The following is a 19,794-nucleotide window of genomic DNA, read 5'->3' as shown; positions in this document are numbered from 1 at the left end:
AATTGGCTTTATGACCCACTTTGCAAAAGAAAACATATGGCTAACACTATAAATTTGATGACAAGCCATGTCTGGGGAGCTCTTAGGCCCCAGGAGTAAACCTACCACTGCTCTTTTCCTAAATGGATGTAGTATCAAACTGTCTTCTAGATACACATCTCAGTACCCATAGACTGGTGCAGCTCACAGTCCTCATCAGAAAAGCCTCTTGGTTCAGTGGAAAATGGAAGCTTAATTCAGAAAACTCAAAGTGCAAAGCCAAGCTCAAACTATCAGAGCTAAAGGAACTGACATCTGTGGAATAAAGTGTGTTCAGTCACATACGGGACATCCCTGTCATACCCTCTCCTCCTCACACATGCCTTGGGAACTATGGTGTAAGAAGGGTCAGAAAGATTGCACAATACAGAGATCAGAGTGAACCAAGGCAAAACAGAGTCTTCTGGATATGACAGGACCACTGCAATAACAAATTCATAGCTGCTGTTGTTGCCTGTATAAGACTGGCACAAGATTATATCAGTCAATAACATAACATGGACTAGAGGGATACACAAGTTCCTACCCCTAGCTGAGGAGCTATCAAGTATTAGTGGCTCCTAGGGGATAAAAGCCAGTTTAACTTAAGGGTGTGGCCCATGGTGGATTAACCAGGCTCCGGTATATGGTCCTATATCATGCATATATGTGCAGCATAAATTGAACTTCTTGAGATATACATGAAACCAAAAAGGACAAGAATTTTTGAGAGGAGAAGGGCCTGTGACATGGATCTTAGAATAAATTAGGGAGGTATGGTGATAGACATAATCAAGATGATTTATATATATATATAATACACACATATATGTGTTCATATATAAATTCTTCAATGAGCTAGTAAAATATATTAAAAACAAAAATCCTAATAAATCCTAAATAAAATAATAAAATATTACATAGCTATTTAGTTATATGCTTATATATAACATATATATGACGTATAATATATTATATATTATATGCTTTTTAGCTAAAGGAGCAATCTGTGTAAACTCATGTGGGTTCAAAGTCCTACACTAATGTATCTACCAATTCTAGTAGGAACTGCATGTTATTTTTATAATAAGCTACTTACATTGCAAGTTGCTTCAAACATGCTATTTCATGGCTTCTTCACAAAATCCCTAGAAGTAATTAATCTCTAACAAGGAAACCAAGGCAGGCAAATTTAATAGACTGCCTGCCTGGTATCATGTGGCCATGAATGGCGGATCATGTGGCAAACCTTATGATGTCTTCAGGACATAGGACCCTATTGCTTATTTTTTCTTCCTTGCAGAAGTGGAAAATCTGATGCTTCATGAAGATAAGGACAGCTTCCATAATAGACCCCGCTGGCTGTGAAATAGACTATTTTACACGGTGATATAAAAAGCAGGCAGAAAGGTGACGCTAATGACACTTCAGACTCCTTCTTGATATCTCTGCATTTCCAGGGGCTGAGCAGGAGAGTCTCTCTGTCCCTAATTACTTTTGACAGTCTTGGAAATGAAGTCAGGTTAGAGGTTCAGTCAGTCCGAATATTCAGACTGCAGCTAAATTTATTACAAAGGACAAAGGAGAGCTCGCAACACAGTCATAGCTAAAAATTATAGATAGAGGGAAGGCTGAAAATATAGATAATTGGAAGCATAATCATGATTACTATTATGAAGATGCAAAGAACATTTCTATAGCACAAGAAAACTACCAAAGTCAATGCTTAAATCATAGCTTCTAAATGTATCTATCTCTGGGCTGTCAAAGCCCTGCTCTAAATAATTTGTAGCGAAATGGTTGAACTAGAAAATGAAAAGAATGAAACAGGTCATTGTCCTTCGACCTCAATGGCCCTGATGTCTGATCTTCAAGAGAACTCATTGTCTGGCAAGACCCTGACAGACTTTAAAACAGTCTTCTCCATTATCTCTTGAACCTGACACATCTCAACAGTCTCCCATGTATTTCTTTGGTCATTTTCTTGATTTTGTGCCCCATTCTCAGATTCTGTCTGTGAGCTCTGTCATGCTTCATGGCCCAACTCAGTTTTGTTTCTTTCCCTGTTCTTTTCTGTTCACCACACACAGAATGGACTTCAGATTCACCAGCCAATTTTTTTTCACATAGTTATATGTTCCTTCTCACATTATGCCCTCAGAAACAATTTAAATTTCAAATTACACTTAAACTATCAGTAGATTGAAGGTTTGTCTCTTGTCATCTTTTCTCTTTTTTATTACTTCTTTGAGAGTTTCCTATAATATGTTTAACTCATATTCACTCCTACTCTCCCTACACAACAAAGTTCGTGTCACTGTTTTTAATCTTGGGAGACAAATTTTGTGCCACCCAAATATTCTTGAATGTGTGGTTTTCCAGTGGGAGAGTGATCAGATCAACTTACCAGGAGCTACATCTTGGATCTCTCTCTCTGTCTCTGTCTCTCTCTCTGTCTCTCTCTCTCTCTGCCTCTCTCTCTCTCTGTCTCTCTGTCTCTCTCTCTCTCTCTCTCTCTCTGTCTCTCTCTCTCTCACCCTTCCTCCTCTCTCCTTCTCTCCTTCTCTCCTTCTTCCTCCAGCTCTTTCCCATTTTCTTATAACTGACAATAGCTCCACATTTTTGTATAGGATGGTGTGCTCAACTCCTCTCTCTGTTAGGATTTGCTCTGGCTTGGGCTAACATGTTTTGTACATGCTGTTGCAATCACTGAGTTTATATGTGTAGCTGCCCTGTTATGTTCAGATGATAATGTCTCCTTATAGTCATTTACTGCCTCAGTCTATTACAGTCGTTTGAGTCTTAGAAGGGTATTACAATATACATATACAGCACATATATATGTATACACATACACACACATATATATGTATATATGCACATACATACCTTTTTGTATTGAGGATTCTGTAGTCTCTTATTCTGTGCACCTAGGCCAGTTGTTTTCTGTGTTAGTCACGGTCTTAGTCAGGGTTTCTATTCCTGCACAACATCATGACCAAGAAGCAAGTTGGGGAGAAAAGGGTTTATTCAGCTTACAATTCCATACTGCTGTTTATGACTAAGGAAGTCAGGACTGGAACTCAAACCGGTCAGGAAGCAGGAGCTGATGCAGAGGCCATGGAGGGATGTTCTTTACTGGCTTGCTTCTCCTGGCTTGCTCAGCCTCCTCTCTTATAGAAAGAACCCAAGACTACCAGCCCAGAGATGGTCCCACCAACAAGGGACCTTTCCCCCTTGATCACTAATTGAGAAAATGCCTTACAGTTGTATCTCATGGAGGCATTTCCTCAACTGAAGCTCCTTTCTCTGTGATAACTCCAGCTGTGTCAAGTTGACACAAAACTAGCCAGTACAGTCACCATCTACTTTAATTAGAAACTTCTCAATGAATGAGAATTGACAAACCAGTTTAATGCCCATTTAGATAGACACAGTTAGCAGCAAGATCTTCCCTCGAGCCTATGACCTATTTCAACTTAAGTTCTTAACTCCATAATGGTGCCAGGTATGAGTTTTATCCTGTAGAATGGGACTTAAATTTACATAAAAAGATTGGTCACTTCCTTAATATTTGTGCCATTATTTTCCCAGTGGGCATTCTTTCTGGGCAAGCCATTAATTGGTGCTAGAAGGGTTCATAACTGAGTATAATTGGTGACTACTTTCCTGCCCTAGTACCTTATATAACACTTTTCTGCATTATGAAAGCTATCCAATAGGGATAAAGCTTCCGCATCCATAACAGTTTGATTTTGCACGTAGTATTGAAAGCAATAGGGTTTTACCTTTAAGTTTGGAGTATAACCAAAGCAGTGGCAATAGGTAATAATTTTGGAGGCTAACTCATAGCTGAAAACTGGGATGCGTTGTAGTTGTTGTTGCTGCTGCTGCCTCTGCTGCTGTTATTGTTGTTGTTACTCTCTGGTATCTAGGAGAAGCACTGTTTCCCTGTTATAAGGTAACTCCACATTAGCTGCTCTCTGTCTCTCTCTGTCTCTCTCTCTGTCTCTCTCTGTGTCTGTCTGTCTCTCTGTCTCTCTTTGTCTCTCTCAGTCTCTCTCTATCTGTGTGTGTGTGTGTGTGTGTGTGTGTGTGTGTGTGTGTGTGTGTGTGTAACTCTACAGTGGTAAATTTCCATATGTGTTTTTCAAAAGCCCTCAGGTGTTATTTATCCCTTTCCCTAGTCCCTGCTCTACCTACCCTACCCTCCACTCTCAAAACCAATCTTACCCATTTCTGTTCTGTATCCCTCTTTAACCCTTCATACAACTGCATCAAGGCCATCCTAGTTGCCTCCTTTGAACACCTCCCAGTAAAGCTCCTTAGTAACTTTCTGACCTTTGGGTATTCCAAATAAAACACTCACATTTGAAGCTCTAATGCTAGCATATACATATGAGAAAAACTTGGGAGATTTATTTTTCTGGGTATGGGTTACTCCACTCAGAATGATTGTTTCCACCTCCATTCATATACCTGAAAATTGCCTAATTTCATTTTTGAAAGCTGAATGATATTCCATTGTACAGATACACCACATTTTCATTACCCTTGCATTAGTTGATAGACTTCTAGAGTATTTCCATTTCCTAGGTATTGTGAACAGAGCAGTAATGAACATGAATGATCAGATATCTCTAGAATAGGGTATGGGTCATATGATAGATCTGTTTTTAGCCTTTTGAGAAACCTCCATATGGTTTCCCTTAGTGGCTATACTAGCTTGCATTGCTGCCAGAGGGAAATAAGTATAGTCCTCCCTCCATTTGCAACATCACTTTTCATCATTTAGTTTTGTCTTAGCCATTCTGATTAGGTTGAAATGAAATAACAAAGACATTTTCGTTTGCATTGTACTGATAGCTAAAGATGCTGAACATTTTTAGGAATTTCTCGTGCATTTGTATTTCATCTTTTTAGGACTCTCTATTCAGTTTCTATGTTCCACTTTAATTATGATGTTTGGTTTTGTCTTAGTCAAGGTTTCTACTCCTGCACAAACATCATGACCAAGAAGCAGTTGGGGAGGAAAGGGTTTATTCAGCTTACATTTCCACATTGCTGTTCATCACTGAAAGAAGTCAGGATTGGAACTCAAGCAGGTCAGGGAACAGGAGCTGATGCAGAAGCCATGGAGGGATGTTCTTTACTGGCTTGCTTCCTCTGGCTTGCTCAGCCTGCTCTCTTATAGAACCCAAGACTACCAGCCCAGAGATGGCACCACCCACAAGGGGCCTTTCCCCCTTGATCACTAATTGAAAAAATGCCTTACAGTTGTATCTCATGGAGGCATTTCCTCAACCGAAGCTCCTTTCTTTGTGATAATTCCAGCGGTGTCAACTTGACACAAAACTAGCCAGTACAGGTTTGTTTGTATATTTGTTTAATTTTTGAGTCCTTTAGGTACTCTAGATCCTATCCCTTTGTTGATTTTATAGCTGGTAAATGTTATTTTTCCCATTCTGTAAGGTATCTTTTCAGTAGAATGAACATATTCTCTGCTCTACAGAAACTTTTTTAGTTCCATGAGGTCCCATTTACTAATTGTTGATCTGAATGCATGTCATCAGTGTCCTGTTCCGATGCCAATGAGTTAATCATATTCTGTACATTCTCATCTGTCAGAGTTATGGTATCTGATCTTATGTTGAATCCCTTGATTCTACTGGAGCTAAGTTTTGTGCCGATTGAGCAAGGAAGATTGAGTTTCATTCTTCTACATGTGGCTATCTAGTTTGGCCATCATAATTCATGAAAGATGCTGTCTTCTCTCCAGTATACATTGTTAGATTGTTGGGCAGATGATTGTAGGAGTGTGGGTTTGTATGTGTTCCTCATTTCCATTCCATTGATCGGTGAATCTGTTTGTATACCAATGTTATGCTGTTTTCATAACTTTAGTTCTGTTGTATAACTTGAAATTTGAGATTGTGATACCTTTAGCAGTCTTTATGATTTTTTTTTCTATTCTGGGTCTTTTGTCTTTCCATATGGAATTTAAAATTGATTTTTTTCAATTTCTGTGAAGAATTGTGTTGGAATTTTGATAGGGATTGTATTTCTCTATCCAGGTCTGGACATTCTTTAAGGCATGAGCCACTGGCTCTTGATAGGAAAGGCTACGGTTCTGCTAAAGAGACATTTGAGGTAGAAGAGAAGGGAGGGGAGAGTTTGGACAGCGGTAAGCTGGAAACAGAATTCAGCACTGTCAGATGTCAAGACTTTGGGGAATGAGAAGTCCTGGGGGGGGGGGAAGGAGTTATTAGATGTTGAGAAACAAATGAACAGAGTAAGTTTGCTGCTGATTCTGGAAGTTAAAAGCAACAAAGACTATAGGGAAATGAGGCTGAGTGGTGTCCAAGGAAGAGCACAAACCTAGGGGGCAGCAAGCTGCACTCAGGCCCATGCTCTGCCCCGCCCTTCTGATTTAGAGTGGGTCAGTTCTTCCTGTCTTTCCTGGTTTCCCCATTAACAGAAGGAATGGAAGCTCTGCTGTGGGGAGAAAATAGGTAGCCCATGTAAAGGGCCTGCTGACATGGCGCTTAACACTTGGACTTTTTACATTTTTATCTATTATTAGGCATATGTAAAGTGTACAGTGTGGGGGGTTACATATGTCACATTATGAGTGGGGGGATCAGAGGACAACTTTGTGGTGTTGGTTCTCTTCTTCACACATGTGCTTTGGAAATTGAAATCTGGTTACCAGTCTGTTGCAGAAGATGCCTTTACCTGCTGGGCCAATATGCTACCCCTGTTATTGTTTAATTTCCCAAGTTTATGCATTTTAAATGCATTAAAGTCTATATGGTTTTCAAGTATATTTTGCCATTACTTTCTTTTTTAAATATTTTATTTATTTACATTTCAAATGTTATCCCCTTTCCTGGTTTCCCCTCTGCAAACCCCCTACCCTATCCCCCTGTTTCTATGAGGGTGTGCCTCCACCCACCCACTCCCAACTCACCACCTTGGCATATACCTACAGTGGAGCATTGAGCCTTCACAGGACCAGGCCTCTCCTCCCATTGATGCCAGATAAGACCATCCTCTGCTACATATTCGGCTGGGGCACATTTGTTAACACAGGCTCTCTTTCTTCTACTCAGGTCTTCCCTTGTGAGTGCTGTAATGATAAGATTGGAATGAGGTCATTGGAAAGAAGAAGTCTCTGAGAACCAAGGGCCAAATATCAAGCAGTCTTGGAGCTCCAACACAGAATGAGGATAATTAAAAGACAACCCAGGACAAGTGCTAAACATGCAAACACTGTTTTCCTGGCACTGTGTTGGGTTCTAAGTGGTCAAAGACGATGAATGAGACCTGCCTTGTTGCTCCAAACCTAATAACGCCAACTATTTTATAAGAGATTAAACATTTCATATTTTTTGTGAAATCCTATCTTGTTCTAGTCTATATTTTAAACAGGGTCTTGCTGCATGGCCCAGGCTGGCTTTGAACTGGTGGTCCTCATGTTTCCACCTTGAAAGCTGGGATTATTGGTATTTTCTATCTTATTGAGACAGTACTATCAAACCAGGACGATTCAAGACAGAGAAAGTAAATGCTAGACAACCTGACATAATTTGAGAAAAAATGTCTAGAAATAGTTTCCTGGAGCAAAAGCAAACAAACAAACAAACAAACAAACAGGCAAGCATGGGGTAATTAGATTAGAAATCAGCAATTGGCTTTAGTGAGAAAGGGTACAGTAGCTACCCATGGGCTGACTTCTGTCGTGGTCCACTAACATGGCATCTACCTTCACCTAGCATCACTCCTAAGAGCTAGAACAGATGTGGCCCAGTAGTTGGGCACTATCTAATAGCTTGTGGTGCCATGAGTGCAGAAGTAAAATAAGAGCAAAGCAATGGAGCACAGCAGCATGAGCTCCAAACATTGAGGCAGATGAGATAGTGTAGCAAAACTCAAGGTTGAGAAAGCACCACATAAAACACATATTTTAAGTTTCCATAAAGTTTTAATTCTGAATAAGGACTCCCAGTGCTTTCAAGAGTGTTATACAGAAGCCAATATGCCTTTGATTAAAAAAAAAAAGTGTTTTCACTAAGTGACAATATAGAGCAACGCTTGGCAGCCTGGCGCATACCTAGGTCATAGTTATTATTTCTAGGTCTATGTGGAAATTTTAAAATGATGCTATTCAGAGAATTGATAAACAGATGAAAGAGCACATAAATAGATAGTACATGAATCTTACAGTCAAAATGATTGGATGGAAACATGCAGTGGAGCTCTGAAGATGAAGTCACCTCAATGCCTTTTATAACTCACGCCGTTCTCACCACCTTTCCCTTTCAACAGTCTAAGGAAACCATGTCTAACAGTCATGTGTTAAAATGAAATGCCCTACAGTGGAGAGAGGGCACTTGTAGAGTCCACCTCCAGTAGAAAGACAGGACATCAAGTGGAGGGATGGTGTCTTTCACCCAGAATTGTTCCTGTCTAAAAGAACTGCAGAGACAAAAGTGGAGAAGAGACTGGAGGAAAAGGAGGTCCAGTGACCAGCCCAAATTGGGAGCCATCTCAAGGGGAAGCTCCAAGGCCTGACACTATTACTGATGCTGTGGTGTGCTTACAGACAGGAACCTAGCATGGCTGTCCTCTAAGAGGCCCAACAATCAGCTGACTGAGACAGATGCAGATACTTACACCAACTAATGGACTGAAGTTGGGGAACTCTATGCTTGAAGGCTGGAAGAAGCTGAAGAGGGTGACTCTATAGGAAGACCAGGAGTCTCAACTAACCCAGACCCCTGAGATCTCTCAGACACTGAGCCACCATCCAGGAGCCATAAATGAGCTGGTCTGAGGCCCCATTACATATACAGCAGAATACTACCTGGTCTGGAGTTAGTGAGAGAAGATGAGCCTAACCCTTGAGAGACTTGAGACCCTAGGGAGGGGGAGGCCTGGCGGCGTGAGAAAACAACGTCCTCTTGGAGATGCAGGGAGAAGGGATGGGATGAGGAACTGTGGGAGGCAGATGAGGAGGGGGGTAACAACCAGACTGTTAAAAAAAAAAAAGGCCTGAGCACAGACCTGTAAAGTCTCCCTGACATGACTATCCACACATGAGCTAACAAAGACAATATGCCAAACTGGACAGGAGAAAGTCCATAAGACCTCAGCTCTAGAGAAAGAACTCTAGGTGGCTGTGGAAAGCTGGAAGTGGGCGGGGTGGTTTTGCCCAGAGACAAAGTAGCATTGTGTGTTCCTAATAGGCTATATTTAGGGATAGATCTACAAGCACATACATACACTAACAATTAATGAAAACAAGTCAAGAATTTGAAGGAGAGCAGGGAGGGGTATGTGGGAGGGTTGAGAGGGAGGACAGGGAAGGGAAAAGCATTGTAATTAAATTACAGTCTCCAAAACAAACAAAATAAGATTTTGAGTTGGATAAATTCAGGGATTCTTCCTTTTTTATTAATTTTATTTGTTCTTAGAGTAACACACACATATGTATATATATAATCATATATATTATCATATATATCCTATATAAACAGTCTGTTATATGCAATAACAATTAATGAAAAGAGGCCATGAATTTGAAGAAGAATGGGGAGGGGTATATGAGAGAGTTTGTGAGGTGGAAAGGGAAAGGAGAAACATTGTAATTTTATTATAATCTCAAAGGTAAACAAAACTATAGCTATAATCACACTGCATATGGTGACACGTGTTTAATCATAGCACTCAGGTAGAGGCAGATATCTCTCTGAATTTTCATGCTAGCCTAGTCTATGTATTAAGTTCCAGAAGAGCCAGGGCTACCCATATAGTGAGACCATGTCTTAAAAAAAATATGGCTGACAATTGCTTCTGTCTACAGTGGGTGACAGAGAAAATCAGGCATATAGGCGTGATAATAACTAAACCTTTGACTGCCTGTCTCTGTCTCTCTCTCTCTTTCTGTCTCAGTCTCTTCCTCTGTCTCTCTGTGTGTCTGTCTGTCTGTTTGTCTCTGTCTGTCTCTCTGTCTGTCTCTTTCTGTCTGTCTGTCTTTGTTTCTCTCTACCCCCATGAATGTGATTCCCTCCACTGCAGGGTCACCTGATTGTCTTCTGTCCTTCTAGCTGAAGCCTGCTGGAGTCTCCTGAGCTCTCCTTTTGATGTCCAGAATCCATCTCACCCCAGAGTAGCAAATTTGTAACTATATTTTGCTTCATTTCCTGTGATGAATTCTTGCTTTATTTCAGCACTAGCCTGCTGTGTGACCCTGAGCAGAATGTATCATGAGTCTTTGTCTTGTGAAGAGAACCACAGGTGTCTTGCAGTGCTGTCAGGTGCTATCCTTCAACCGTCACTACACACAGATCATTTCCTGTCCCTTCAGAGACTGTCTAGGATGCCTACTGGGCTGAGATTGTGACATTTTACTACCTGTCTTGGGATGTCTGGGAGTTAAAATTATCTGAATCCATGTAAGAAGCTATTAAAAACTTGTAATTATTATATCCAAAAGGAAGATGGATTTTTGACACTATCACGTTTAAAGAGATATATATGTTTCTTACTAACATTATTGAGAAAGCATTTGAATGATATAGCTTTAAATAATCTCAACTTGTCAAACATACAAAAAAGGAAACGTGATAAATCATGTTCAATGATAAACTGTTTAATCATGTTTATCCATAAAACTGAGACTCCTGAATGCTGAGATGAAGATTAATACAGGAAACACTGAAATCTTAAGCCCTAGATAGCTGGAACTGGTTTTTGCTATTCCCATCGTAGAAGCTCCAGCAAACATCTTGACTCAGTTAAGGCACAGTTTTCCAGTCCCAACAGTTCTTCTAAATGGCATGGATTGTAAAATTAATTCTCTTCACATAAATGCTGTTGAAAGGCCAAGCATCTTTCTGTGGAACATGGTGACTGGATCCTTTATTTTACTGTTTTTAAACAATAACATCCCCTGGCTTCTTCAAACACACATGGGGACCTTTTATTTCTCCTCTGTGTGGGTCAGATTATTGAAGAACTACATGTCATAGTGAAAGGCAGAATGAGCGCTCTGGAGCCAAGTGAATTTACATGGCTGATATGATGTCCCTTTTGCTCAGTGTTTTGTACTAATTAAATTAAAAGTGGAAACAAGATAGGCTTAGGAGTAACAACACAGATAGACCAATAGGCCAGAAACCACAAAATAAATCTGCATTTGTAGTCAATTGACCATGAAAAGGGTACTAAGAACACAAATCTTTCTTTTATAAAATTGCATTTCTTAGGAGAGTGAATGCAGTGATTCACAACAGTAAGCCCAACACTGGGGAGGAAGGGGAAAGGGAATCAAGGCCACCTGTAACTGTCAAGTGAGTTGTAGAGCAGTCAAAAGGGACCTTGTCTCAACAAACAACAAACCACCCACAAGAGAGAAAGATTCACACTGTCTCAAACTATAACCAACTCAAAATCTATTAAAGACTCAAATCAAAGACAAAGTGTACTAGATCAGAGAAATTAGAGCACAAATGTACACTCTTCTTAGAGAGTTTGGTTTAAGTTTTAATTTTGTATCCTGGCTAGTTTATTGTCCACTTGTTAGAAGATAGAGTTATTTAGGAAGAAAGACTCAGTTGTTAAAATACCTCACTAAGATCAGACTCAAGGCAAGTCTGAAGTGCATTTTCCTAATTATTGGTAGATGGCAGAGGCCCTAGCCCAGTACAGATGGTGCCACCCTCAGGCATGTGATCTGAGTGTATAAGAAAGCAAACTGAGCTAGGTAGGAGGAACAAAATAGCAAGGAGGCTTCCATGGCCTCCACATCAGTTCCTGCCTCCTTGAGTTCCTGCCCTGACTTCCCCAGATGATGGTCTACAATGTAGAACATGAAATAAATCCTTTCCTCTCCAAGTTGTTTTCGGCCATGATATTTTATCACAGCAATAAAAAACCTAACTATAGCATTTGGATATGATTCTTAAAGCAGAGACAACAAAAGCAGTAACTGAAAGGGGAGTTTATCAAATTGCAAAGTGTATGAATAGCAAAGGAAACAGTCAACAGAGCAAAGAGGCAGCCCTATGAATACACAAGGAGTTATTTAGCATATGTCTGGCGGGGCTAATGTTCAAATCTATAAAGAACTCAACAGCAAAGCAAAAGTCACTCAAAGGATGTAGAAGATCTGAAAAGACATTTCTCCAAAAAGAAAAAATATATATGCAGAAAGACAACAGGTATTTGAAAAAATGATTTGATATTATGAGTTATCTGAAAATATAAGTCAACAACCATGATGAGATATATCTTATATCTGTTAGGATGGTAACAACAATAATTTAAAAAGTCAAACAGTAACAAATGTTGAGAATGGTGTTGAGGAAAGTGGAAGCTGTTGGGGAGGGATATTTTACCACTATTGTTAGGGACACATTGGGGGGGTCTCAAAAATTAATAAGACTAGAACTTACGATTATAATCCAGAAATCCACTCCTGAATACACAGTCAAAGGAAAAGAAATTAACATATATGTGGAAGATTGACCAGCTGGCCAGATTATCTACAACACTATTCATGTAGCTAAGATATAGGAGCAGCCCACGTGCCCATCTGTAGACAAATGGATAAAGGAAATGTTACATATCTACTTATTCACACACCATCTTCACTAGAGCAAAACCAATTAAACACTTTAAATATACTTTCAGATAAGTAATACTTGTACAGGATTGGTGGTTTCAAAGGTAAGAGAAAAGGATAAATAAAATTTGCCAGATTAAAAATACAAATATGAACAAGTGAGGAAAAGAAAATGCTTATGTTGTTGCTAATATACTCTTTGAAGACCATCAAAATATCATTATTTTCTAAGATAGTGTTTTCTACATCAGCAGTCCTGAAGATGAGAGAGAACTATGTTCCAAAGTGGAAGAAAAAATGAAATACAAATGATTGTTTTATTGGATCGCTAACATAATAAACAGGTTTGAGACACCCTTGAAAACATTTCTTTCATTTGGCATTTTTAGAGCAGTAGCCTCTATACTAGCAATGTCAATAAATACTAGACCTTGTCAGTTGACTGGGAAGTTGTCACATGTCACATTCTAGTCACCCCCAGCTCACCACATTGGATGGCTATGCCACCAGCATACAAGAAAAGACCCCAGTGGGTCAGACTATGTGTCAGACATTAGCTCCACCCTGCCTGTCATCTCATCTTGCAAGGATGACAGACAAAACACACGAAACAGAGGCTATTAGAGTGAAAAAGTTAGATCTCCTCAGCTGACGATAAGGGACAAGCACAGGTACTGTTGGAGTCGACCTAAATATTTTGGGTCATTCTTGGCTTTTCTACAAATTAAAAACAGAAACACTGAACCTTCATAAGGCAAGGGTTTCAAGTGGGCATGAGCATCACAGTAACAATCTCAGAGAAGGCTCTGTACAGAAAAACAAAATACAGAGAGCGGCTCCATTAGCTTTACCTCCTGTGGATATGAGCCAAGCACTCAAGATTACTAAAAAATGTTGGCTCTTAATAGTCAGACTTACATTTATTTAATTATCCTTCTGTATCCACAAGTCCTCACCTACAAATTGAAGATATGAGTGATGTGCACTCTATCAGATGTGTGGCCCACCTCACAGCACAGACAGCCCTTGAGAACACATGCTGTGAAAGGATGGGGTTGCCATAGCAACAGCATCCACCACTCTCAAATCCCCCCTCCCTTAGTGCCCTCCTTGCCAGGGCCTCATCTTCCCTGGAAGATCTCTCTCTCTCTCTCTCTCTCTCTCTCTCTCTCTCTCTCTCTCTCTCTCTCTCTCTCTCTCTCTCTCTCTCTCTCTCTCTCTCCGTGATTTTTATTCAGTGGGTACCTACTGTCTTACCATATGAAGGTCTGAGTGTTGCTATAGCTAGAGTGTCCATGTTAAATATGCACCATTGTTACTAAACTAAGATGCAAATGAAAATCATTGAGGATCATAAGTCTGGATACCTGTTATTGTCTCCATGCCCTAAAAATTCAACCTAGAAATCCTGACTGATTTAATAAGCTCCATTTATTTGGAGAGCCTCTGACTTATTTCATTACTTTTATGCATAAGTAAAATGAGATTCAGAAACCACTAAAAGACAATGAAACAAACTCCTGACCCCTGGCAACTCCTGTCATTTGTAGGGCAAACTGAGTACAAGTTCATGTGTTCCAGTCTGGAAGAATTCCCTGCATGTGCCGGCTGCATGCACAGTCTTATGATAACATCCTTTTTCTAAATTCCTGCCAATGACTTTCCGGATTAATTTGCTTGACTTGTCTGTAACTATGGCTGTTTTTAACAAATATCTATTAATAGGAGCAATATTCACTGCCACAAATTTTTATTGGCTTCTGAGTAGAATTTTCACCAATAAATGTTCTTGTCCACAATTTGGTTTGTATTGAATATTTTATACCTCCAAGACTTGGTGAATATTTTATGATCCTGGAAAAATTGAGCTCAGAAATGACACAGAGGCAATGGATTCTGTTTTTTTTTTTTTTAAAAAGGAAAGTTTTATTTTCTAGACACTACAAGTAAAAGACTAATAACTTTTCTTTGAGACCTGTGAATTTGTAAAAGATAGACAAAACACAAGGTGTTCCAGTTAGGGTGAGTTAGTGATATAGATTTAGTGTTTGCTTTTTACCCATCAATGCTTAAATACCAACAAAACACAGGTGGGTTTGTATACTGCAGGCTCTCAGTGGACAGAATCCCTGAGAGTCAGAACATAGACTCTGAAGTTTTCTGTGTAAATATTGTCATTCAGTGAGATGTGTCTGCCTCTGCTTAAACCAGATTTCTTTGGTTGAGGAGGAATGCAAAGGGCAACCTCATAAAATTAGGATCCGCCATTTTCCCAGCTCCTATCCAATAAGGGTACTTCAATTTCAGCATCTTTGACCCTTTGGGCTGGATAACTCTTGGTTACTGCAAGCTCTCCTGTGCACCAAGGGATATTTAACAGCATCCGTGGCCTCTGCTCACTAGATGCCAGTTGTATCTCTCTCTATTGTATTTATGAAGATGACTCCAAACATTGCTAAATATCCCCTGGAGGGCAAAATCACCCTTGGTTGGGAGCTAATATTCTAGTTTATTGGTCTGGAATGACCCATCTGTGATTCTTGCCCACAGCTACATTTTTTTTAATGTTTCCTTCCCTCCTTAGCTTTGACCAAATTGCCTGTTTTGTTCATTCCCCCTTCATGCTTTTATTGATATATAATTTACATATTATGAAACTTACTCTGTATATAATTAGGTCTTACATTTTCAGAGTTTTGCAACTGTCTCTACAATCCAAGTTTAGAATGTTTTCATTACTTCTGAAATACATTCCCTACACATGGTCTCTCCCCACACTGCCTTCTTCTCACTTTAAACAGCAACTAATCAGTTGCTATTCCTATATATGTTCACTTTCTCGCATTTTCACACTTGTAGACTTATATAATATACAGTCTCTTGTGATTGCCTTTATCCACTTAGCTCAATGCAGTCAAGGATTATCTGTGTTGCACCATTTATCACTAACTCATTCCTTTAATGTGAAATGACATTTCATTGGGTGAACATTCACTAATTATCTTAGTTTGGTTCTTATAAATAAGGTGCTTTGAACACGAATCTACAAGTTTTCTAAATGCATGTATAATTTATGGCTTTTGGGATGTGCCTCAGGATAGAATTGCTGAGTCATGTGATATTTTGCTAATTAGCTTCTTCGATAACTGATCAACTGTTTTGCAATGGCTGTACTATTTCTTATTTTAAACAGCAAGGTGAGTGAGCAGGGGTTCCACTGTGCTCCATTTCTCTATTGCTTTAGTGTGAACCAAACAGATTGGCTGGAGGTTACCATACACTCACTCAGTTTAGTGGCATTGAAGAAAGTGTTTGGTGAATCTTGGTATACCACCTTTGTGTCACTTAATTTAAAAAGAACACTTTGCTATCTTCAGAGAGTGAGGTTCTTTTTTATTTTCGTAATGGAGAGTTACATATGCCATCTTCATGTTAGCATATAAAGTGCTTTGCACATATTCCTGGCCATGCCCTATCTACCCTTTTTTACTTCTCCCCACTTCTCCTTTGCTCCTTTGCCCCCCACATAGTTTTGTTTCTGATTTCAGGTTGCTTGCTTACACAGGATTTTACATGTATCTGGCATCTATGTTGCTCTACTGTGACTTTTTCTGACACTGACTTGATGTGATGATTTCCACTTGCATCCAGATTCCTGCCAATGGTAAAACTTGCTGGTCTGTGGCTGGAAAACCTCTCTTTAGTGTACACACACTGTGTTCTCCTCTCCTCTGTAACTCTGTTGTGGGTACCAGGAAGTCCCATGACTTAGCTGTTGTGAACAGTGCTTTAATGAAGACTGTTCATTTAATGAATGTGCAAATGTCTCTGAGTAGGTTGACTTGGAGTCCTTTGGATAAACTCTGAGTCAATGGTAGATCTGTTTCTAGTCTTTGAAGGAAATTTCACCCTGCTGCCAGAGTGGTTAAAACAGTTAACTTTCCCAATGGCACCAGCAGTTTCTTTTGTCTGAAACCAAATCAACATTTGTTGTGATGGGTTTTCTTTTACATTTTTAGATTTTAATTTTCCTTGCGTGTGTGTGTGTGTGTGTGTGTGTGTGTGTGTGTGTACAATATATAGGTGTGTGAGTATGGGTATGCACACCATGATACCCATGCAAGGGTTCAGAGGGAAACTGGGGGTCAGTTCTCTCCTTTCATCACAGTTTCAGGGTCCAAACTCAGGTCGTCAGGCTTGTGCAGCAGATGCCTTTGTCTGCTGAGCCATCTGGCTGCCTCTACAGTTTCTTTGCTTGATGACCATTTGACTGCACTGGAGATGGAATCTCAGTGTAGTTATTTGCATTTTTCTCTCTGAGGTTGCTGCATTTTTTCCCCATGTTTATGAACAATCTGCGTGCCGTGGTTTTAGAACTGTCTGCTCATCTCCTAAGATTATTCTTTGGTTGGACTATTTCATTTCCTAGATCTTTAAATTCTGTACATTTTGTAGATTTCTTCTCTATCAAATGTATAACTGAGTGTCTCCTCGTCTGTAGGCTCTCTTTTCCCTCTTTCAACTGTGCCCTTTATTGTGCAGAAGATTCTTAATCTTGTGAAGTCTCATTTGTTTATCTTTGACAGCACATCCTTTCCTGAGTGGGTTCTCTTTTTTATTATTGGATATTTTCTTTAGTTACATTTCAAATATTGTCCCCTTTACCGGTTCCCCCTCCCATGAACCCTCCTATTCCATCTCCCCTGCCCTGCTTCTATGAGAGTGCTCCATCACTCACCCACACACTCCTGCCTCCCCACCTGGCATTCCTCTACACTGTGGCATCTAGCATTCACAGGACCAAAGGCCTCTCCTCCCATTGATGTCTGGCAAAGCCATCCTCTGCTGCATATGCAGCTAGAGCCATGGGTCCCTCCATGTGTACTCTTTGGTTGGTAGTTTAGTCCTTGGGAGCTCTGGGGGTACTGGTTAGTTGATATTGTTGTTCTTCCTATGGGGTTGCAAACCTCTTCAGCTCCTTCAGTCCTTTCTCTAACTTCTCCACTGGGGACCCTGTGCTCAAAGCAATGGTTGGCTGTGAGCATTCCCCTCTGTACTTGTCAGGCACTGACAAAGCCTCTCAGGAGACAGCTATGTCAGGCTCCTGTCAACATGTCATCCACAATAGTGTCTGTGTTTGGTGACTGTATAGGGGATGGATCCCCATGTTGGGCAGTGTCTGGATGGCCTTTCCTTAAGTCTCTGCTCCACATTTTGTCTGCGCATTTGCTCCTGTGAGCATTTTTCCCCCTTCTAAGAAAGGTAGAAGCATCCATATTTTGGTCTTCCTTCTTCTTGAGCTTCATGTGGTCTGTGAATTTTATCTTGGGTATTCTGAGCTTTGGCACTAATATTCCCTTATCAGTGAGTGCATACCATGTGTGTTCTTTTGTGATGGGTTACCTCACTCAGGATGATATTTTCTAGTTTCATGCATTTGCCTAAGAATTTCATGAAGTCATAGTTTTTAATAGCTGAGTAGTACTCCATTGTGTAAATGTACACATTTTCTGTATCCATTTCTGTTGAAGGATATCTGAGTTCTTTCCAGCTTCTAGCTGTTATAAATAAGGCTGCTATGAACATAGTGGAGCATGTGTCCTTATTACATGTTGGAGGATCCTAATTGCCTTTCTTGGAGTGTTTCCTCCACTTCCTCTTCTCAGTTTTATTCTTCAGATCTTATGCTAAGGTCTTGCATCCATTTAGACTTGGTTTCTTTCACAGGATGAGAGCCAGATATCTATTTTCTCCATGTAAATTTGTGAGTGTATGTATACACATATGTGGTCTTGTATGTGTATGTATGTTTGTGTGTGTGCTTATGTTTATGATAATTCGTATATTCGTGTGTGTGTGTGTGTGTGTGTGTGTGTGTGTGTGTGTGTGTGTGTGTGTAAGTATAAGATCAGTACAGGGTGTTTTCCTCAGTTGTTCTCCAGCTAATTATTTTAAACAAGGTCTTTTCCTGACTCAGTTTGCCTTCCTGACCCTGGGATTACAGGTCACGTTCACTGCACCTGGCTTTTGATGTGAATGCTGATGATCCAAATTCAGTTCCTCGGGTTTGAACAGCAAGCACTTTATCAAGTGGGCCATCTCTTTATGCCCAGTTCATCCTTGAAATGTAGATATTCATCTTTGCCAGCACAATTTTCTCAAGAGGATGTCTTTCCTTCAATGTATATTTTCGGCATTTTTGTAAAAAAACAGGTGCCTGTAGCTGTGTGGGTTTATTTCTGGGTGCTGTGCTGTTTCATTGATCTTTGAGTCTGTTTTGTGTTAGTACTGTTGGGTTTTGATTACAACAGCTCTGTTGTACAGCTCAAAATCAGGTGTGGTGAGATTTCCAGAATTGTTCTCTTTGATCCAGGTTGATTTGGCTATCTGGGGTCTTATGTGTTTCCATATGATTTCTTGTTTTGTTTCAATTTCAGTGAAGAACATCATTGAAATGTTTATAGCAATTTTACTGAACCTGTGGATTGTTGTTGGCAACACAGTCATTTTCACAATATGAGTTCTTCCAGTATAGCATGTGAGGTCTTTCTATCTTGTAGGGTTTTTTACTTTAGATTTTATTTAGCTTCATTTCTAAGTATTTTAAAGTCTCCATTGTAGAGGTCTCTCATTCCCTTGATTAGGTTCATCCCTAGGTATTTTAATACATAACCATGAATGAACTGTCTCCCTGATTTCCTTTTCAACAAGTTTGCAATTGATATTCATGGAGGCAAATGACGTTCACACGTTATTTTGCGTCCTGCCACTTTGTGGAAGCGTTCCTCTCATCTAACCGTTTTCTGGTGAAACACATAGGACCTGATTACCTCTGCTGGATAGAATCAGATTATCTCCAAACGAAGATACTTGTTCTTCTTTCCTACCTATTCGTATCTCTTTTATTTTCATCTCTTGCTTATTTCTTTAGTTAAGACCACCATCACTATGGTGAGTAACAACATAGTAACTGTTGTATTGTTTGTGACTTTAATTGAAGTGTTTTAATTTTTCCTCATTTACTGTGATGTGGCCTCTGTGTATATATGATGTCACTACTATGTTGAGGAATGTTCCTTCTATTCCTAGTTTTTTAAGGGCTTTAATTATGAAGAAATTTTGGATTTACATTATTACATGTGTTGGGA

This window comes from Mus musculus, chromosome 2 (genome assembly GCF_000001635.26).
Source record: "Mus musculus strain C57BL/6J chromosome 2, GRCm38.p6 C57BL/6J".
NCBI lineage: Eukaryota > Metazoa > Chordata > Mammalia > Rodentia > Muridae > Mus > Mus musculus.
The sequence above is the reverse complement of the archived record's forward strand: the minus strand, read 5'-3'. Positions refer to the sequence as shown.